We start from the raw sequence: 22489 nt of genomic DNA, 5'->3' as shown, positions 1-22489 counted from the left end.
CATGAGTAAGTTTGCGAGTACCAAAATATGTTACATAAATAAACTTCAATTTCTTACACCGCCATGGAACCATAGAACTTAGTATGTGACATAAATTTCAATATGGTTCAATTGGCTCTGAGCACTACGGGGCTTAATATCTGAGGTCATCAGTCCCCTAGAACTTAGAACTAGTTAAACCTAACTAACCTTAGGACATCACATACATCCACGACCGAGGCAGGATTCGAACCTGCGACCGTAGCGGTCGCGCGGTGCCAGACTGAAGAACCTAGAACCGCTCGGCCACTGCTGCCGGCCATAAATTTCAACGTGATATGTCTACCCGTTCCTGAGAAAAAGGTGCCTTAACATACGGACGGACAGACAGGCAGATAACAAAGAACAAATTTTTTTGTGCGATATAATTACAAATTTTCAGTTTTCAAATTTAGCTTTAATTATACTGTGAAAACATGTTTTTGCCAAATTTCATGATTCAAGGACGATGAGAAGAATCCTATAGGTTTTGATGAGTGAGTTTGCGAGTATACGAGACATAAATGGCCGTATCTTCTTATTGCATTGACTTAGAATTTTCAATGTCTTACATCGCCAAGGGACCATAGGTCTCAGTATGTGACATAAGTTTCAGCCTGATAAGTCTATCCGTTCCTGAGAAAAAAGGTTTTTATCAGTCGGACAGTCAGACAGGCGGACAACACAGGGCTGCGTTTTTACCGACTGAGATACGGAACCCGAAAAGCGACTCAAAATAACCATCAGCTCTAGAAACTAGCTGTGAGTGATATCGAAATAAAGTAAGTGTACGAGACAAATTCCTTTGAAAACACAGTGCGTTGAATCTCTATCAACTCTCCACATTACTCACATGCTGCGCGATAGAGGCGAAATTGGTCATCCGTTGCGGGAGTTATTCATTAATCGCATTTAATGGCTTGTATCTGTTATTTATTACATTACAGTAGCCAAGTACAGCGAGGCGTAAACGAGGAGAAAGAAAGCTCAGGCTTGCTGTAGAGCAGAGAAACAAGAAGGGTGGGGTAGCCTGCTATTTGCCGTCCCGCTTCATGAATATCGACGCGTCGGATGTCACGTGACAGATGGGACTGGCATAAAATTAGTGGGGTTTAAGGACCCAAGTTAATCTTGCGTTCCAGAACAGGTTTCCAGATAAATATGCAAATAATAACCTCAGACTCAACTTGCTATCTGACAACGCCGATTCAAGCCTATAAAGTTACTCGCGGCCAATAAACATTTACAGTCAAGTAAATCTCCGGTTAAGGGGGGTGTTATCGCGAACACATGTTAACTTCATTTTCGCATCTGCACGAAGAAAGTCGTGTGAGAGATAAGCAAGAATAAATATCGTGTAACAGGAAGTTAAATGACGTGAATGTACCGAGTATTCAGATATTCTGAATTCGGTGTTCTTGTACTTGTCACTTAACCAGGGCATTCTAGACCCTAGTAGCCACACCTGCACGCCAACGAGTGAGCAGCTATTTAGGATTCATTAACAGAAACTGTTTCGCATTCTCTGTGCCACCTGACTTTTAGGTCAAAGCTTTTGGATAACCCTTGCTGTGGCAATGCGATAATTTGGTTTCTCATTTATACTTACGAGAGAAATCATGCAAAATATTGAATTCTTCAGTACATTGATTGGATTTGTAATTTAGCTGAAGAAATCTATGTATTTTCATTATAAATTTCATCAGGTCTTCGCTAAGCACATGTATTTCTATTTGCGCTCTCTGCATCCCTCTAATGTAACAGTCATATTCATTATGTGGGAGAATGTAGCAGTAAGATTCTTGACTCGGCATGCAAAACCTGCTCTCGGAATTTTAGTAAAAAGTAATTTCATGATAATAACGCTTTCTTACAGCGTCTCCCACATCAGTTAAGACTTTCCGTGACGTCAAAGAGCTGATTAAACAAAAAAGTTGTCCTTCTCTTTTCTTACTCATTTCTTCCGTTGAATGAATGTCCCAGACAGCTGCATCTATAACAGTGGAATGTTAAAATACTATTCCTATTTTTTCTGCACGCCTAACCTCGCTATTGCCATTCTGTTTCTTCTACCCTACGACAAGTTATTTTATGTACTGTATGTTTGCATGTACAGGGACTATAAAAACACCGCGAAAAATAGCATGCTTAAACATAAACGCAAATGGTGGCCAATCCTGCGCTGTTGTATTTAACCACGAACGGCACCTGTGAAATGTCCTCAGTAGTGTTTGAATGATATTTATGCCATTTGACTTTACAGATTTCTTTATCCTGGGTCACTATTATGACCTCAACCGTAAGCCATTATCAAGTGTAACACTGAAACACATGTGTTGGGTATAATTAGACATACTTAAGTGAAGTCATCTCCAAGATCTGTGAACTGGATGTCCCAACGTTTAGATAAGCACAAAATCACCGAAATGTGTGGCATACGGGTAGTAAACATGTTTTCCAGCAATAAAACAACTGAGCCACAGAATGAACGTCAATACAGTGGTTACATGTGCAGTGAACGTTGTCTAAAAGTAATGTTCAGTGCACATGTTAACTACTATATTGATGTTCATTCTGTGGCTCAGTTGTTTGATGGCTGGAAAACACATTTGCTACCTGTCTGCCATACATTTCGGTGATTTTATGCTAATCTACACGCTGCGACACCCAGTTTCAGTACATCTTCTTGATGATGACTTCACTTAACCAAGTCTAATTATACCCAACACATTTGTTTCAGTGTTACACTTGATAATGGCTTAACGCCAAATTTATGATAGTAATATAAGATAAAGAAGTTTGTACAGTTAAATGGCGGGAATATCATTCAAACATTTTTACATGACTGTAGGTCAAAACTATGAAAAGATTGTCCTCCATACATTGCAAATGTCGGTCGTCGTCAGAACAGCGATTGTGTACTTGTGAGTACATTGTGCCGGAGCTAAGTGACTTCTCTTGGTACTCGTATGATGGCCGTCTCCGTAACCAAGGTAGCCGATGTTAGGTGTTTTAAATGCACTGTATCAGAGATAAATACCGCATACACGAAAACCGGAACCGCACGACTGCTACGGTCGCAGGTTCGAATCCTGCCTCGGGCATGGATGGGTGTGATGTCCTTAGGTTAGTTAGGTTTAAGTAGTTCTAAGTTCTAGGGGACTGATGACCAAAGATGTTAAGTCCCATAGTGCTCAGAGCCATTTGAACCATTTTACACGAAAAGCGGAAAAATATCATCCACTAAGTCACAATACAGACGAAAGTGTATGTTGAGTGATCGTGAAAGACTGTCATTGAAGAGAACTGTGACGAAAAATAAGAGGACAGCACCTGCAAATATCACTGCAGAACTGTATGTCGCACTTGCCAACCCTGTCAGCACCAAAACAATCCGAAGCTGGGAGTTGCAGGGCGGGTAGGAATTTGAAATCCTACATCAGTGATACATGTGCCCGAGTGGTGCCGAAACCATAAAATCTGAACTTTAGAGCAATGGAAGAACGTAATTTAGTCGTATGAGTCTTGTCTCACACTGTTTCCATCTTCTGGCCGAGTTTACTCCCAAAAGTGGAACAAGGCGAGGATTTAGCGATGATTTGGTTACTCTTCGAGGTCGCATTATTTTCAAGGGTTATGTGACCATTTTGGCTGATCAGGTCTAGCTCATGTGTTATGGTACAACGTTTGTTCCCCAATGGTGATGTCGTGTTGCAAGACGAAAGGGCCCGTGTTCAAACAGCTCGCATTGTCCAGTGCTGATTTCATGGGCACCAGGATGAATTATCGCATGTTTCCTGCCCACCACAGTCGCCAGACCTCAATATTATTGAGCCGTTGTGGTCTACTTTGCAAGTCTGAGCGTGACACTGTTTTGCAAGAAAAATGGTATAAGATTCCCTTGAAAACCATACAGGACATGTATTTATTCCTTCTGAGACGACTGAAAGCTGTTGTGAATGCCAGCGGGTTTCCAACACCATATCACCACATTAGTCATGGTAATGTGTTGTGCTTATGGTGTTCCCATATTTCTGTCCATTCCCTGCATGACACGCATACCGACTACAATATTACGTGACATATATTCACTTACAACTTTTATATTGTAATAGTTGCCACAATAGCAGATTAACTGCACTGAGGATTTAGCAAATGCCCCTCCTTCTTCTGGTCAGCAACATCCTATATTAAATAGATTCAAGTGCTACTTTCCAGGTTTCTGATAAAATTGAAAACTCGCGTTTTATATTGCAAATTCGGATTTGATAACAGTACTCAAAAAATAAGCAGACAAGCCATAAATATAACTATCATGTTCTCTATGAAAACGGACTGCGAGGAAGAAAACAAAACAACACATTGTCGTGCGTAGAATTCTTTGTTTAAAAATATATGTAATGAGAAATAATATACATCGGAGAAATATTTGGTGCTATCATGGTTGAAAATTACTGCGGGAAAGAAACAAAATCACACATTTTCACATCAGAGCATAACACGGCATTTTGTTTCACAGCATTTTGTTTGTCGCAGTCGGTTTTAACAAAAAACTTTCCAAAATTTTTGGTAACAGTATTTCCTGCTCATATATTACATATTACATTTATACATTCTATATATTTAAAAAAGTATTACCTATGTCCGTCCGAATGTTTGTTACAGTATAGTGTAAAAATTTGAAAATTAATATTTCGAGATTTTTGATAAAGTTAAACAACGTCTTGTCCTTATATAGTAACTACTAAATTCCATTGAATGCTGAACGAGTTACCCTACAAAAAACAATAGAGACTGCAGACGCGAGAACTATAGACTATATTAAACGTAGTTCAGAATGAAACATTCTCTCCCTGTCTGTCTCACTCACTGAAATAGATACATACACACACACACACACACACACACACACACACACACACACACACACACACAATCGCGCGCGCAAGCTCGCCCACATGTATACACATACAAACTCAGAAACGCTCACATGCACATATACACAAACAGATACTAGTCGTAATAAGAAGAAACATTGGAGCACGTGAATTTGGAAGTACAGGTTATCTAGTTTTCGACTTAATTTCATTGTCTCTACGAAAACATATTTGATCCATTCACGAGCATTTTGACTCTCTGACGATGAAAATCTACCTGTTTATCGAATTCAAGTCGTCTTCGTCGCAAAATGGTTTGCCGTGTGGAAGATCGGGACTTGTAATAAAATATTCTGACGCATCATACGTATTCTTTGCGTTTCACTATGTGTACGAAAATAATTCCATTGTTCAGCTTTCCACGGCTGTTGTTTTGTTTCGACTGCCATGTCCGGCAGTGTCAATGGAAAACAATTTAAACAGTGCAATGACTAATCAAGGACTGGAGACCTGTTGTCAAATAGTGGTGTGGAGCGTTCAGATGTGCGTCTGTACATGCAGTTATTATGTCAGAATGTTAGTGGCATATTCACACATGTATGTCAACTTACAGCTCATTTTCTTTCATATTCAGTTGTAATGGCTAGATCAGTAACGTCTCCTTGGATTGCAGTAGTCAAGGGAAATTTCCGTTTTCCATCTCGTGGTCCACAGATTTGGGGTCAATCAACAGCCAGCCTCCGACTTTTCTGGCGCTTAATTTGAGAAGAACTTCTGCAACGCGTTGTGTATGTGAAAAGTGTCAAGCTGTAACGTGGCGCAGATTCATCGTCAGACTGTAGTTCCCCTAAAACTAGTTGAGTTAACCGGTTCTCAGTTCGGTGAATGCAAACACATACCATCTCCAATAGGATAATCCCTGGCAAAGTTATCTTTACAATGATAATCGCTTTTCTTCAAAAATACTTGCTGTATCTGCACTTCTGTATCAAATTTGCGGTTAACTATAATATAGAGTGTTCCAAAACTATTCTTTCAATTAATACAGGAGGTAGGGAACATCAAAACAAATGTACGAGTATTTAGATAAGGAACACACAGACTCTAAAGTCAACTTAGAATGTTAGGGAGCATTTTGGTAGTAGCGCCAACGTAAGCTGTTGTTTCGGTGTCGCTGACTTGGAATGTCTATTGACATTCAAAATTGCTCTGTTTATAGTTGATGGGCTCTGAGGTCTACTTGGGAACACAACGACTGATTCGAAAGTAGGTGCTTCCAGCACGATGGGGCGCCAGCCTATTTCAGCACTGCTATAGGGGATCATCTAAAAGCTACCGTCAAGAATGGATGGATCGGCCGAAGTGGCCCTATCGCCTGCCACCCGGGTCATCAGACCTCACGTGTCTGGATTTCATCCTCTGGGGGCATATGAAGCAGCTGTTGTGTGAAACCGTTATGGAAACAGAAGAAGACCTCGTCGCCAGAACTGCCGTCGCTGCTGTTTCCACTGCGGACACTCCAGGATTCTTCGAACGGACACGACAATCAATGGTCCGACGATGTTCAGCATGCATACAGATCAAATGGCCGCGCATTTGAGCAGTTCCTCCACATTCCACAGCTGTAATTAGCAAGCTAAACTACCTTCTGTGCCAATCGTCCCTAGAATCAGATATTGCAGTCGGGGACCGTAAATATATTTGTTTTGTTATTCTCTACGTACTGTATTTTTGTTGTCCTCTACCTACTGTACTAATTTGAACGAATAGTTTCGGAAGACCCTGTGTACGGTAGATCCCGCTAACCAAACACCGTGCCCAGTGGTTGGAAGAAAGCACAGTCTACACGAAGAGCAACAGAAGTGATCCATAAAACTACCATACACCCTCATTGACATCCACTTCTTCTCGAATTCTAGAACATACTCTGAGGATGTAGTGAGGTATCTCGAACGGAATGACCTCCTCCGTGCCAGTCAGCATGGTTTCTGAAAACATCCATAATGTGAAACCGTACTTGCTTTTCTAACGTGACATCCTTCTTACACCATGGATGCAGGCAGTCAGGGTAGATGCAGTATTTCTTGCCTTCCGAAAAGCATTTGACTCAGCACTTCACATAAGCGTATTATCGAAAGAAAGATCGTATATGGTATCAAGCGAAATTTGTAAATGGTTTTGAGAATTTCTTCGAAGGGAGAACGCAGCATGTTGTCTTGGATGGTGAGTCACCGACAGATAGAGAAATTACTTCAGGTGGATCCTAAGGAAGTATGTTGGGTCCTTTGCTGCTCATATTGTACGTTAATGACCTTGCAGGCAATGTCAGTAGTAACCTCAGATTTTTCGCAGGCGATGTAGTTATCTGTAATGACGTACAAAAAGCTGCACAGTGCTCAGAAGGTACTTGATAAAATTTGAAGTCGTGCAACAATTGGCAACTTGTTTTGAATGTTAACAGATGTAAAATAGTGCACTTCAAAAAGCGAAGAAACGTAGGTTATCGTATGAATATAATATTAATGCATCACAATTGGAATCGGGCAACTCCTACAAATACCTAGGTGGTAACAGTTTGTAAGGATGTGAGATGGAAGGATCACAAAGACTCTGTTGTAGGTTACGCAGGTGACATATTTCGGTTCATTGGTAAAATATTAGAGGAATGCAATCAGTCCTCAAAGGAGATTGCTTACAAAACACTCGTGCGACTCATCGTAGATTATTGCTCATGTGTTTGGCACAGTACCAGATAGGATGGACAATGAATATTGAACGTATGCAAAGAAGAGCACCATGAATGGTCATAGGTTTACTTGAACCATGAGAGGGTCTCGGAGATGCTGAAAAAACTACACTGGTAGACGCTAGAGGATAAACACAAACTTCTGGTTAGTAAGTTTCAAACACCAGCTTTAAGTGACGAATCAAGGAACATACTATGAACCTCTTACGTGTCGCTGCAGTAGGGATCGCGCACCGAGGCTTTTGGGGTTCATTCTTTCATTGCTCCATAGGTGAACGGAACGGGAAAAAGCGGGTATCGTGAGAAGAACCATCTGCCATGTACTTCGTAGTGATTTGCAAAATACAGATGTAACCATATCTTGAAGTATAATCTTCGGGCTTAAACGTCGAGTGAGTTTTAGACTGTCAGAATGAAGCGGTAGTAGCATTATGAACAACCAGTGGCACCTTCTTATCGACGCGTATCGGTTCGCTGCATTCGGCGCAACCGCTACTTCTGTTATAGGGAAGATAACTGGTTCCTTGTAGTGATAAGAGATGACGAGGTTAGCAGTGACCTACTACTCGTTTATGAGTCACCTGTTATGTAACAGATAATTGGAGCAATACACTGACGGCGTCCGACCACACCGAGAGAGACCGCCACGTGAATTGTGGCGTGCCATTAGTACACGTATACACACACACACACACATACACACACACACACGCGTGCGCACTCACTGAAGGATACCATGCGGGAAGTTTTCAGTTTCAGTTAGACCACTGCTGATGCTGATACTGGGGACGAGATGAATAATGATCCCATATTTTGTTTCTTACCTTACTGACACATTCTCTTTTCTGTCAGCTTAGAGCTTACTGAGCGATACTACGACATGTCATTCATATAGTTCATTCATTTAGTTCTCATACAGATTTTGATGCGTTAAGCATGAGTTAAAAAACATAATTTGTTTTGCAAAACCGTACCAAAAGTGCGAAAAGCCCGACGGTATAGTTAAAAAGATTCACCTACGGAACTTACGAGAAAGACACTTTTATTAATTTAAATACAGTCATAAGATTGTAGAATGTAGAAAACTTCATGAATACCGACTCCATACTGAAATTTATTCCTCTAAAGGCAAGTCAAGACGAGACACCCTTTTTAGGGCTGTTCCAGGCGCAGAAAATGATCCTGTTGCCTTCTTTAAGCCCTTTCTTTTCTCTGATTGCGCATGCGAAGCTTTTTGCACGATTTGTTTATCGCAAGTCTTTCTTTTTTGATGTATTGGAAATTGAAACACATTTCGGTAGTGACTGTAATTTTGCACATTTTATGTTTCGACACAGCACGAAAAGAGCTCATGATACGAACACTCATATTTCTGAACAGCACTTTATCGTCCTCTCAAGCTAAGCTTAAACTACAATGTTAATATTGGAACATTATCCCTGATGATGTGCAACACAAGGAAAATATTGCGTGTAATATATCCATAGGGATAGCAGTAGTAATATTGCTTCAAACATTTACGTCTTGATGTTTTTGTCGGCGCTGGAATGAAAATGACCTCACTGCTCACGGTTAAAAGCAGCTACTGCTTTGGAGCGTCTTGCAGGCGTACCTACGAGCTAGTAGTTGTAATTATACACTCACCATCAGAATCCAAGGCCTTTGTTTATTAGCATTACCACTGTACGTATGGGATAAACATGAATCGTGGAAGTATGAAATGGAAACCAGCAGTTTGACGAAAGTGAGCGGGGTTACAGTAACAATAATTAAGATGTATGTTTACAGACTGAAGCGACGAATGAAAATCTGTACCAAGGCTGGGATTCGAACGTGGTCTCCTGCTCGCTAGGTACATGCGCTGGCCACTACGCCAATCCAGCGGAATGGCTTTGCACAACTGCAACCATGAAGTGCTGAGTGCTATTGACAAGGGATTTCAGATCGATTCCGTATTCCTTGGTTTCCGGAAGGCTTTTGACACTGTACCACACAAGCGGCTCGTCGTGAAATTGCGTGCTTATGGCATATCGTCTCATTTATGTGACTAGATTTGCGATTTCCTGTCAGAGAGATCACAGTTTGTAGTAATTGACGGAAAGTCATCGAGTAAAACAGAAGTGATTTCAGGCGTTCCCCAAGGTAGTGTTATAGGCCCTTTGTTGTTCCTTATCTATATAAACGATTTGGGAGACAATCTGAGCAGCCGTCTTCGGTTGTTTGCAGATGACGCTGTCGTTTATCGACTAAGAAAGTCATCAGAAGATCAAAACAAACTGGAAAAAGATTTAGAAAAAATATCTGAATGGTGCGAAAAGTGGCAGTTGACCCTAAATAATGCACGTGAGTGCTAAAAGGAACTCTTTAAACTTCTGTTACACGATAAATCAGTCTAATCTAAAAGCCGTAAATTCAACTAAATATCTACGAACAACTTAAATTGGAAAGAACATACAGAAAATGTTGTGGGGAAGGCTAACCAAAGGCTGCGCTTTATTGACAGGACACCTAGAAAATGTAACAGGTCTACTAAGGAGACTGCCTACACTACGCTTGTCCGTCCTCTTTTAGAATACTGCTGCGCGGTGTGGGATCTTTACCAGACAGGAGTGACGGAGTACATCGAAAAAGTTCAAAGAAAGGGACTATGTTTTGTATTAGCGCGAAACATGGGAGATAGTGCCACAGAAATGATACAGGATTTGCGCTGGAAATCATTAAAAGAAAGACGTTTTTCGTTGCGACGGAATCTTCTCACGAAATTCCAATCACCAACTTTCTCCTCCGAATGCGAAAACATTTTGTTGACACCGACCTACATAGGGAGGAACGATCACCACGATAAAATAAGGGAGATCAGAGCTCGTACGGAAAGATATAGGTGTTCATTCTTTCCGCGCGCTATACGAGAGTGGAATAATAGAGAATTGTGAAGGTGGTTCGATGAACCCTCTGCCAGGCACTTAAATGTGATTTGCAGAGTATCAATGTAGATGTAGATGCACGAGCTACCCTAGCACGCCTCTCTCCTCAATCCAAATACCCTATTCACGCCCCAGCCCACTTTTTATTTCCTCCAAACTTGAACAGTATTGCAAAGGCTCTCCGTCTGTATTAGGGTAACACCTCAATATCGAACGAAATGGGGTATCCAGCTTGAACTCCAGGCATAGGTGGTTTAATCAAATGAAACTATATGGCTCCAGCTACCTTTTCAAGCCTCAAACATCTATGGCGTATATATATGCAGACCGAAATGACGAATGAAACTTTCTACCAAGGCTGGGATTCGAACCCAGGTCTCCTGCTCACTAGGCAAATGCGCTGCCCACTACACCACCCTCTTGCGGTACGACAGTCCATGCAGTTGTGCAAATCCCCTGTGCCATGATGGCGTAGTGGTTAGTGCATCTGCCTAGTCAGCAGAACACCCAGATTAGAATCCCAGCCTCAGTACAAATTTTCATGCGTTGCTATCATGTTTGAGATTTGAGAAGGTGATGCGAGATGCTGTTCCTTTCCGGACGCGCTACACTTTTTTCATTTGATTAACAATATCTAACTCAGTCTACAGCGCATGATGTAGGCTCTTTGAAGTCTTATCAGATGCACTCTTTCCTATTCCAACCATGCATGAAGCGAGAGCGATGATACATTACTATCTTAATCTCCATACTCAAGCTAATTTCTTAATCCTGGCTTTTTCCGCCTGTAAGGAAAATGTACGTCACATTCAATAAAACTGTTCGAAACAAGATGTCACCATTCTTGCAAAAATTTCCGTTTATATTCCCTAGGCATCTACGCAGCATATCGTTGAGCGTAAACTGACCAGACGAAAATTAGCAGCAGTTCTGTAAGTGATGCGAGATGCTGTTCCTTTCCGGATGCGCTACACTTTTGAATATTTCCAATATTTATGTCTGCCATTCTTCCGTTTTCCAACTAATATATGGTCGTCGACCCAAATCACACTGGAGGAGTAGGTCTAGAGCGTAAACAGTATCGACAAGAAACTTCATTGCAGTGTCACATGCAAGCAAAGCAGCTGTGCCGTGTTGATATCGCAGTAGCCCTTGAGTAGTGAAATGAAGCCCTGAAGATGAAGTTGTGTTTCAAAATGTGTACTGGCTCTTTATGGTTACCGTAAAAAGAGCAAAGCCCAATGTTTACGAATACAATCCTAATCCGAACTCTAACATTGGAAGAAAGACGTTGCCACCGAAACTCCATCAGAAAGTGAGCTAGGGTCACTAGGCAGCTAACCAGATAAAGGCAGTAGGAAGGCAGCAGAGCGTCACCAAGTATTCCATGGTATCGTAACTGGCGTCCACGTTCGTCTTTAAGCAAGCGAGGGTTGCCTCGTAATTCGAAGCTCGTTTCCTGTGTTGGAGCTTGAGTGAGAATCCTGGCCCACCCACTTTTGATTGGTTTGATGCAGTCGGCCACAGTGTCTTCTCGTGTGCTAACGTGTTCCTCTGAGAGTAGTACTTAAGCGCAACGTCGACAGTCATTTGCTATATGTTTTCCAGTCTCTGCCTCCCCCCCCCCCCCCACAATTTTCGCTCTGTGGGCAGCTCAGTGCCAAGGGGAGGGGTTTGGGACGGCTTGTCTTGGAGGGGGGGGGCATGACCCCTCCTTTCTCCAAAGTACATTTTACACTGTCTAACAAAAAAAGTGAACCACCTAGAAGGCAAGGTCGAATGTCAATGTAACTTCTCACTCATGCACACCATCGACGTGTGTATAAATTATTAGAGTTGCAATTCACTGTAACAGGTAGTACGGTTACCAGAGTGCATCAGTGTTATTCGCGTTTACTGATACCACGAGGCTTGGTCGGATATCTAAGGGGCATGAACTGTGCCAAAATCGTGAGTGATCAGTCTGAAGGACACGGAGATGCTGTATTCCCCTATGATACAGCGATATCAGTACCAGACAGAGTTGGAAAGGGACCTCATTATAGGCGTCAGTTTCGCCAGCTGGTCGAATCGTGCAATATCCAGATCTCTGAGGCATTCGTACGTGACAGTGTTCCGATGTATGAGTGCGTTAGGAGCGTTGATGTAAGTGCTATTCTGAGATGAAGAGGCTGGCAGCAGTTATAGTCAGCCTGTGGATAGATACCTTCTCCTCGTTGAAATATTTTCGTGGCAGAGATTGGAATATACACAAAACATGTTCGGGGACAGTAGGCGTAAGCGCTGCCTTGAGAGGAAGCCACCTTCGGAGGAGAGGAAAACGTGGCCGACCGCACCTTACCAGTCCAGAATGGGTGGGCGGTGGGTCTCCGAAGATCCGACATAAGAAATGAGCTTCGGACCACGAGGCAACCCGCCTTTTCTAAAAGCCAGCTGGGCGGCCACAGGATACTTGTGCCGCTCCACTGCCCTTCTTAAGGAGGACCCCTCCCAAATCGGAGCCTGAGGTGGGCGAGAGCGGCGGAACTCCGACGCAGGCCGAGCGCCTCGGTCTACCGCAAATCCGGAGCGGCTCCTCCAGGAGCGGCGGGGTCCGCTAATCCGGGCGCCGTTGTCCGCGGCCGAGCGCGTGTGTCACCTGGCCTGTCCCCCGAGGGTTTAATTGAGACGTAGCGCGCCGGCGGGAACGGCAAAGCGAGAGCGAAAGGGGTGTGAGCACTTGACTTGCAGGCGACAAAGCAAACACCCCGACAGCTCGCGCCGAGGAAGAACCGTTGCCCGTCCCCGCGGTGTCCGTTATATACACACTAATCCCCCGGCTCCTGAATGGCCGCGCAGCGCCGCCGGGACCAACCCTTGCACAGGGCCCGATCCCCTTCCTGCCCCTCGATGCTACCGTCCAACAGTGGCTGCGTCCGACCGGCTCCGTCCGGTTCATTGCTTATAAATACGCGACTATCCCCACCTCCCGATGGCCAGCGCCACTCCCAAATTAAACACTCCATTTGAATATCACACTGTCCGCGAGGCATTTAATTCAAATCCAATAAGACACAACTGCCAGCGGCCGCAGGTTCGTGCCGTGCCGCACCGCTCCCCTGCCACAGCCCTCACTCGCTGGGTGTTTGTCGGTAATGTTTGCGGTATTTAGGCACTCTAGTCGTCTAAGAGGGCAGCTCACAGTCAGCAAGAGTAGACTAACGAGGGGACCTTGTGGACTGCACCCTCTTCGATTTTCTTCATATTTACAGTACTTGAAGATCTTTGCCCAGGCGTCAGTTCCCTAAGGCATACGAAACAATTCTCAAAAAACTCCAGTACCAGAAATTTATATTCAACTGACCTGTTCACCAGTAGCTGAATGTATAGCGTGAAAAATTTGCAATTGTACAGTCGCTGGTTCGAATCTCGCTGTTAACATTTTAAACTATCATTTCCTATTTGTGGCAAATGGAAATGCTGATTTATAGAAAGAAAATAATAATTCTTAATAAAAAAACGCTGTTTTATTTTTAATTATGATTCGCTTGAAAATGAGAATATTTACAACAGATTGAAATTTGGTACAAAAATGCGAAATGTCAGATACAAAATAAAACTTTTTTTCTTCCTACAGATCGAGCAGGATTGTTGAGGTATATAGATTTTTGTCTGAAACAGACATTTACCATGTATCTACGAAATTTTAATTTATTTTCGTATGACCAGTAACAAAAATTGAAGATGTAATTTTTATGAAATGTTACGATTCAGTATTGCTTATTTAACAATTCCATTTGCTAATAAATATGGATTTCTATAAAAATAAAAATAAAATATTGCTTTTAGCGAGATTCTAACCAACAACATAACGATTACAACACTTTAACGCCACACACCTACATGCGCATATGTTAATTCATCCGTCGGTCATATAGAGAAAAATAAAAGGTTGAGCTTTATAAGGGTTCTTCTTATAGTTACTTAAGGTCGAAACCGTAATCAATTACCCGTATTTATTCTTCGTAGCCATTAGACAGTTGATCAGTTAACGATAATAAATTAAACAGTTGAAACTGGCCAAAAAATGTGACTGAGTAGACAAACAAGATTGAAAACGTCAGGTCCTTCATATGCGTTAGAAAACGCAACAGGAGGGAAAAAGTTTCACAAGATTAACAAGTGTAATAGCAAGACAGTGGTCCAAATAGACGCAATTGAACGTGCGACAGAAACACGTTGAAAATTGTCATGTGGAGGAATGCATAAGATAAAATGACCCATATGGCAGTAAAATTTTCAAATAATTGCTCGTTTAAATTTCTGGAGAGTACTTCATAAGAATTTTACAGTTTCATAAAAAGAGTACTAATAATTTAAAACCACCTATGATTTCCCTTTCATCTTACTTTTCTTGCAACCATAACATAATATTCAAACGACGGCACAGTCGTTTTTAGAAGACTTACATCTTCATTAAAGGCAACTTAAGTCGATGGATAAGAAACATTGAGCCTTTCTCCTTAGTGGGATCTGCAATGCAAATCTGTGTTTTGTGCTAAAATTCTTATGTGGGGATTAGTATTGGTAAGTAGATACAGTAACTAAAACTAAATATGGTGGACTCATGTAAATTTCATGTAGAAACAGAAAATGAACAAAATGAAGGAAGAATGGACTTGACAGACGAGCTTTTACGTTCAGCTGAAGGTAATGACTTGCTTAAAACTCTAGAGAAAACTATGCCAAAATAGTATCTTCAAGAAATTCAGTGAAAAATGCAGGCAGACGATTTATCGATTATTGATGACGCTGTACAATGATTATTAAAAATATAGTGACTTTTCAGAGTGACACCAAAGCGATGAGTTAAAATTGAAATTTCCAGAAAGGTAAATATTCATAAAATAGCGCGCAAGTGAGGTGGCAGTGTCACTGATCAAACAGAAAGTCAGTCGACCTAAGTAAGATGCCAGTGCTCGCTACACACCGTCGTAGGAGAAAAAAGAATTTCAATATGTGTAGAGTGAGTACTGGTAAAAAGAGACATGGTGTCTCATAGTCAACATATGCACTCTATATGTCATGCAACAGGCATTGTGCATCGTAAACTCTCACTCCTTCTTGGTAACTGTATTATTTTACGAACAAACGAGTTGTTTCTCCACACATCACCTGCAAAACACTTTGATGATAGTGCAAACAAATTTTACACTTGCTCACGTCCTAAAATTAATCTATTCAAAGATGCACAAAATTTCCACAAATTAGAAACGAATGGTACTATACAGGAAACTTCTCGCAACAATTTCGTTTCCTACCTTTGACGAATGCGAGACTAATTTCTCTGAAAATACTAAAGCATTCGAAAGCCTTCACACGAATTTACCCCGAGATTATCAAAGCACAGATCAGTCAAGCTATTTAGAGATGCTGTTTCCTAAAAAATTTAGCATACCATCTGTATACTGAGGTTTCAAAATTCTTGTTCATCACTGCCGTAACAACAGCAGCATAATACTTGACAGTAGCGAAACCAGTGGTTAATACTCGGGCAGCAAATAGCATGCATATGGTCGAGATATGAGAGCATATTAATGCAACCTTTGGTGTACTCAAAACTGATCATGAGTAATTAGAGCAAATCACTGATGAGTCACTAGGAGGCGTTGTGATCGAACTAGTAATTTATGTTCCACGGCTCTTAGGTAAGCAGTTAACTTTGATGCTGACCGCTGCAGGGGTATTGTATTATCTGTTATGCATACTCAGAATACGTATCGCTGACGTACAAAAAAGACAATTTTCAGAATCTATTGCCGAGCTTGAATTCGTAGGTGTTATCAAGAATATGGATTTATGCTGTAACTTCTGGAATGTCTTAAGGCGTATTGAAACTATTGACACTCTTTTAATCGACCATGCCGAGGACTCACTTGATTTTGAGCACAACTATACTCAGACTTGAATAAGTTAAGAACTCAAAGAAAGAGAAGCGTTTTCTGTGCTGTTAATTATTTTTGTCATTTGACTGTTATGAAAATAGGCTGTTAGACGCGGGATTGTTTACATTAAGAGAAAGCTGACTATACAGAAGAAATCTACAGACAATTCAGCGGAATCTACCTGAAAATCTTACCAATACATCATTAAGCATTTTAGCAATAGAAATTAATCAGTATTTTTTTACTTAGGTCGTCTTCAGCTTAGTGTCATTTGTTTTTATTTCCTTTCTGCGTGCTAAATATAAGCCTTGAACTCTCCACTACAAAGTCCATTTTGTTATATGATACTTCTTTTCGCAATTCTACTACCATACGTTGTATCTAATCACGTGTACGGTGATCGAGCGTAGACGTAAATTATTCATAACAGGCAGCTTATGGGTAAGCCACAAACACAAATCACTTCCAGTTTTCAACTTACCCACAGCAAATAAAACAGAAAACTGGACGCTCTCGCCCGACTCACCTGAAAAAGAAAGAAAATAAGTTAGAACTATTACTGTAGAAAGAAATGTATTTTTTACTTCAACTAATGAATTCACATTGATATGCAACGTAACTGGCAACACCGGTTGCTTGTCCAGAGCCAATGACGATAGTTCCACAAAGCAGACACTCAGAAAAGGGGACTGCCACTGGCATAGGCCAATAATTACATTTAAACATATCTCAGCACAAACACTGTCACAAGGAAGAGTTTATGGTATGACGTACGCATTATTTGCAAGCTGAAAGGGCACATATTGTGAAAAACAGTCATCTTTCTCGGGATTTACTAGTAATTTATTACAAGAATGTTTTACATACGACAGTTCGCGATGCTAAGATAGAATCTTTAGCAGCCAAAAGTATTTTCCTCCATTAAAACGTTCTTCGTCATTAAGAAATTCGTTCGCAAGAAAGTTTGGTATTCATTGGAAAGATAACAACGTCGCTCCCTCGCATCATCCTGTACCTCAAGCCTTAGAAATCACCAGAGGGAAAGGCGGAGATGGTGATGAGGGAGGGGTGGAGGTAAGGTACGCAGTGGTTCGTATTACACTGAACTCGTGCTGAGGAAAAGCAGTGTTCTAACAGGCCACCCATTTCCAACTTATCCTATGAGACTCAGATTTGGTGCACCGTCTTCGCTGACCACGTCGACAGCGGGATCTTAAATTGTAATTTTCCTTCCTACAACATTCAGTTTTCTCGAATGAGGTTTGTAACCCTACTTTTTCTGCACGTTAGTTTATTATTATTATTATTATTATTATTATTGTTATTACCACTTCTATTATTACGCGGAGACGTAACTTTGGAACCAGTCAAAATTATTATTATTAATATTTCTATTATTACGCTGAAACATAACTCGTAATCAGTCAAAATATGTAACAACTTCAAAAGACTTAAAAAACACGATCAGTTATATAAAAGGGAGAGTACGTCCAAAGGAAGCAATGAAATGAATAAATAAGTATATAAATAAATATATAAATAAGTAAATAAAGAAAGGTCTCTGCGGTGGGATAAAGTAGGTGTCGTAATCGGTGCCCATTCTTACAGCATATGCGCTGTCGTACGCCTGCATGGGTGGCGTACAGAAAGTGGCTTAGAAATCTCTGTTAGCAAGTCTACTCTCACGATCTTCACTCGCCATGGGATTCCACTTCCACTGACAGTGTAACTGGGACAAAATACTTTTCCAGATGCGAAAACAACTCAGTGTCTTAGGATGATATCGATGATAAATTAAGTTGGACTCCTCATATCCGACATGTCATTGCCAGATGTGAAAAAACCTGCAGTCTCTTCACAGTTGGGCCTAGAGTATGATGGGGCTGAGATTGACGGACAGCGATAACTTTATACCGGTCTCTAATTACGATCACACTGTGATTACGTTCACCTGTGTTACGGATCAGCATTAAACAGCACGCTCCAAAGACTTGACACTATGCCATACAAAGCCTTGCGAATAGTTACTGGGCGTTCATTTCAACACCAACCAATGCATTAGTTGGTGAAGCGAATGAACCGCTGTTAAAGTTGCGACGAATATTCCTCTGCATGAAATTCCTCTTGTGACTCGATTCTGACGAATATGAGCCTCTTGATGAAAAAATTCGGAAATTAACATCCTACCTGCGTGTGCGAAAGATATTGAATAAATAAGGAACTTTCACGCGTCGCGGCTGAGCATATGGAGGTGCTGACATAAAAACACCAGACATGGAAAAACCCACTTTTACCACGTTACATAAGGCCATACGAAATGTCGTCTCTGCAGATTGATGCCAGGACCAATTTAACATTTCAGTACTAGGACCCAACTAACGCCAGGCCAATGGAATTCCTGTCTCACTATCCCGATGCGTGCATTGTGTATCCACATGAGTCTAAACCTAGTGAAGGGGCTGGTAGTGCTTATTGGGTGCCCCGAAGCAAACAATAAGGCCTATGTAAGCTGGATCCACACCCCACTGACAGCCGAGCTGATTGCCATTTTGGAAGCCCTACTATTCGCACAGACCAGCACAGCAGACACAATAGTCATCATCGCTGATAGTATGTCAGCCATACAATTGATAATAAACTACCATAACAGTTGTACCAATTCCTCAGTTTCAGCAACTATCGACGCTGTGTTTCGAGTACAGCGAAACTATCGGAACATTGTGATTGTACGAGTATGGATGAAAGGCCACTCTGGGACACCTGGAAATAAACAAGTTGATGCCCTGGCGAAACAGGCATCTCTACACAGAGCTATTAAATATGATAAACTCCCTCGCACAGGTATGATGCCTGTTCTCAGCTAGCAGTTGTCCTCGGACTGGCAGGAGAAACGGTCGCGGACATCTACAGTCTACAAACTACGCACTAATTCATCCCACGATTTCAAGAGTATCATGGTGTAACAAGGCACAAACATCAAAAGGGGCTTCGCGACAGTTATAGAACAGCTGAAGTTTAATCATTGGGATTTCAACAAACACCTCTATCGGCTCAACCTAATCGCCAACCCTCTACGTGTTTGCGGAGAGGAAGAAGATACAAACTATATATTTCTAAAATATTCTCGGAACACGAATCACATAATCGTACTTGCAAGTAATCTCAGGGCTTCTTGTGGTGAGTTCCCAAGCAGCCTCCAAACCTTGTTAGCATCCAACGATGTTGCAACCGATTAAATAGTGTACAAGTTCGTCAACAGTGACACGTCTCGACATAGTTTCCTGCGCTGTAAATCTAATGCTCTTGGAAAGACTAAATTTCGTATAACTGAATATTTTCCTACGTGCTACTCAACAGAATACAGCCTCTAAATGTATGTCACTATGTACTTTCTATATACACTGGTGACCAAAATTAAAGCAACAAACCGCTATTTCCCTGTGGAATCCACGATGTAATCGTATTAACTGTCAACCAGATGTCCGTACGGTCGTGTTTTGCACGGAAGATGGCATTCCAGTCAAGGCATAACCATGCCAACGATGACGTCAGGGCACATATGAGACGAGGTAGTGTTTGCTTTGGTAGCCCTACATCCACATTCACTGTGTACACAGTTACAGACAGTGCAGTGCGGCACAGAGAAGATGCACACCTGACTCTCTGCGGTGGAGGGCCATAGAAAGAAAGGAAGCAGGACAGTCGCAAACAGATTTGGCCCGATGACTTATGTGAATCGATCCGTTGTTTCTCAGATGTGGCGACAGTTTATAGAGAGCAAAACTGTATTCCGAAGACCAGGGCGGGGCCGACCACGTGTGACTTCAGAAGAGAGGACCGTCATTTGGCTGTCAGGGTACAACATTACCGCCTTAGTACGGCACGGCAACTGGCATGTGAACTCGCAGCATCCACTGGATGTGTTGTATCGAGGCAAACGGTGTACAGAAGGCTTCAGCAGAGTGGTCTTTATTGTCTGAGACATGCTGTATATCTACCTCTGACGCGTCTTCACTTAAGAGAACTTCTATGGTGGAGTCATCAATATAGCACCTGGACGGCCGAACAGTGGGCCAATGTTGTTTTCATAGATGAGTCCCGATTTAGTCTGGAGAGTGATTCTTGATAGAGTCGCCTCTGGAGGGAACGTGGAACACGATTTAGAGACCCAACCATTGTGGAAAGAGACCGAGATCGAGGAGGATCCCTAACGGTGTGGGCAGGGATTAGGTTTACCACACGAACCCCTCTTCATGAAATCGTGCAGGTGAATCGGTAATGTTTTGTCAGTTATCGTGACGAGATATTGGGACCTCGTTTGGGATTGTTGCGAGATGCTGGGGACCCACACGTTGTTTTGATGGATGGTAATGCTCGACCTGACAGAGCACGGGTGGTTGATGTTCTCTTGGAATCGGAAGATATTGCAGGCATGGCGTTGCCTGCTTGTTCTCCTGATTTGAATCCCATACAGCATGTCTGGGATGCACTAGGGGGACTGCTTTCAGAACGTCATCATCCACCAACTACTCTCCTAGACTGCGAGCAGCTCTGCAGATGACTGGGCGTTACTGCCTCAACAAGAGACTGATGACATCATTCTCAGCAAGCTCCGTCGTTGTCAGGCCTTTATTGCTGCCAGAGGTGGGCACACCCCATACTGGGCATATTAACCAATTGTTGAATTGTGTGTGCAAACCCGCTAAATTGAAAAAAAAACGAAAAACATTTTTGTCTACCGTTACGCATGTTTGCACTTGGTTGTGTTCTGTGTTCATTACATTGTTTTGCTTTACTATCACCGATTCATACTGTTTAGCGGCAAAATAAACGCAACCTTGCAAATTTCCTTTTGTTGCTTTAATTTTAGGCACCAGTGTATATGTGAACTGATGTAACTACGGCAATAGCTGTAGTACTCAAATCTGGTTCTTTTTAACTGTTCTTCTGTTCTGTCTAGATGATACTTACACAACTGCGGAAATATTCAATCCACTATCCGCAGCTTTTGAAAAACTTGTTGCAGGACATACAAAAGAACATGTTATTGTTAATTTAGATTAAGTCATTAATATGGATTGAACTAGGAATATCCTTAGTGTGCGCCAACGGCGATTATCATTTCTTATTGTGCTGCCAGTATGATTTTTATAGCAGACTACCTGTGTCTATCTTGTGTTACGCTTTCGTCTTGTTTGCTCGTTTCATTATACTGTGATTATAAAACCTGTTTTATGTCAGAATCGGTCCTTTGTTTAGCATATGTAACTCCATAGCAGGTACGACTTAAACTAATGTCTACTTTGAATTGCCAAAACAAACTATGATTTGCAATAAATCATTTCTAGGGTTGAGATGGCTGCACAGGCACTTTCTGAAAGCCAGTAAATCAAAAATACAAGGAAACATACGCGCTGGCTTCCTTCTTGTTGATGACTTATGCTGCGAGCTTGGACTGTGTTTATTGTTTGGCTGGATTTCGCATATTATTACAACGGACGTGAGCGTTATTAGCGGGTTTGCAGATCTCACAGTGCCCATTCTTTTCGTAACCGCAGCGAGCCAGCGTCGAACTCTCAACCTGTACCGAACTTGTAGCTATTGTTTTGGATCGAATAAAGGGGATGGAAGATCAATTCCAGTACACTGTCGCACAAGATAGCCTATACCAGTCTGAGGGAATCACTGAGAGAAAGAGAAGAGTATATTTTACTCCGCTGAGCAAAGTCTCACTTGACTTACCTGCCTGCTTTACGCGCGACCATTAGAGTGTCCTATGGCTGAAAATTACCTTGCTACAATAAATGGCGTCAGCAGTTTTAAAATCCTTCATTCTGTAGATAAGTGTGTCGTGAACTTGTGGAGAAGTCATTTGAGCATGCATGCAGAGCTCTATATAGGACGTGTGAATTGTGGTATTCGCGTTCCTCAAGGACAATTTAATATGCTTACAGTCTGAGTGTAAGGAAGCTTATAAGACGTTCTCCGCGAAGCACGAAA

General features: G+C 41.9%; 1 long non-coding RNA gene and 1 other non-coding gene across 2 annotated transcripts in view; both read right to left on the bottom strand.

The window, feature by feature from the left end:
* Positions 1 to 22489, bottom strand: part of LOC124621926 — a 1198997-nt gene that overhangs the window by 179333 nt on the left and 997175 nt on the right. The gene's annotated exons all lie outside the window — the stretch shown is intronic.
* On the bottom strand, positions 10916 to 10992 carry Trnat-agu. The gene has a single exon. It is a non-coding gene; the product is annotated as a tRNA-Thr (tRNA).

Source organism: Schistocerca americana, chromosome 7 (genome assembly GCF_021461395.2).
Source record: "Schistocerca americana isolate TAMUIC-IGC-003095 chromosome 7, iqSchAmer2.1, whole genome shotgun sequence".
Lineage (NCBI taxonomy): Eukaryota > Metazoa > Arthropoda > Insecta > Orthoptera > Acrididae > Schistocerca > Schistocerca americana.
Note: the sequence above shows the minus strand (reverse complement) of the source record. Positions and strands in the feature narration are given on the sequence as shown.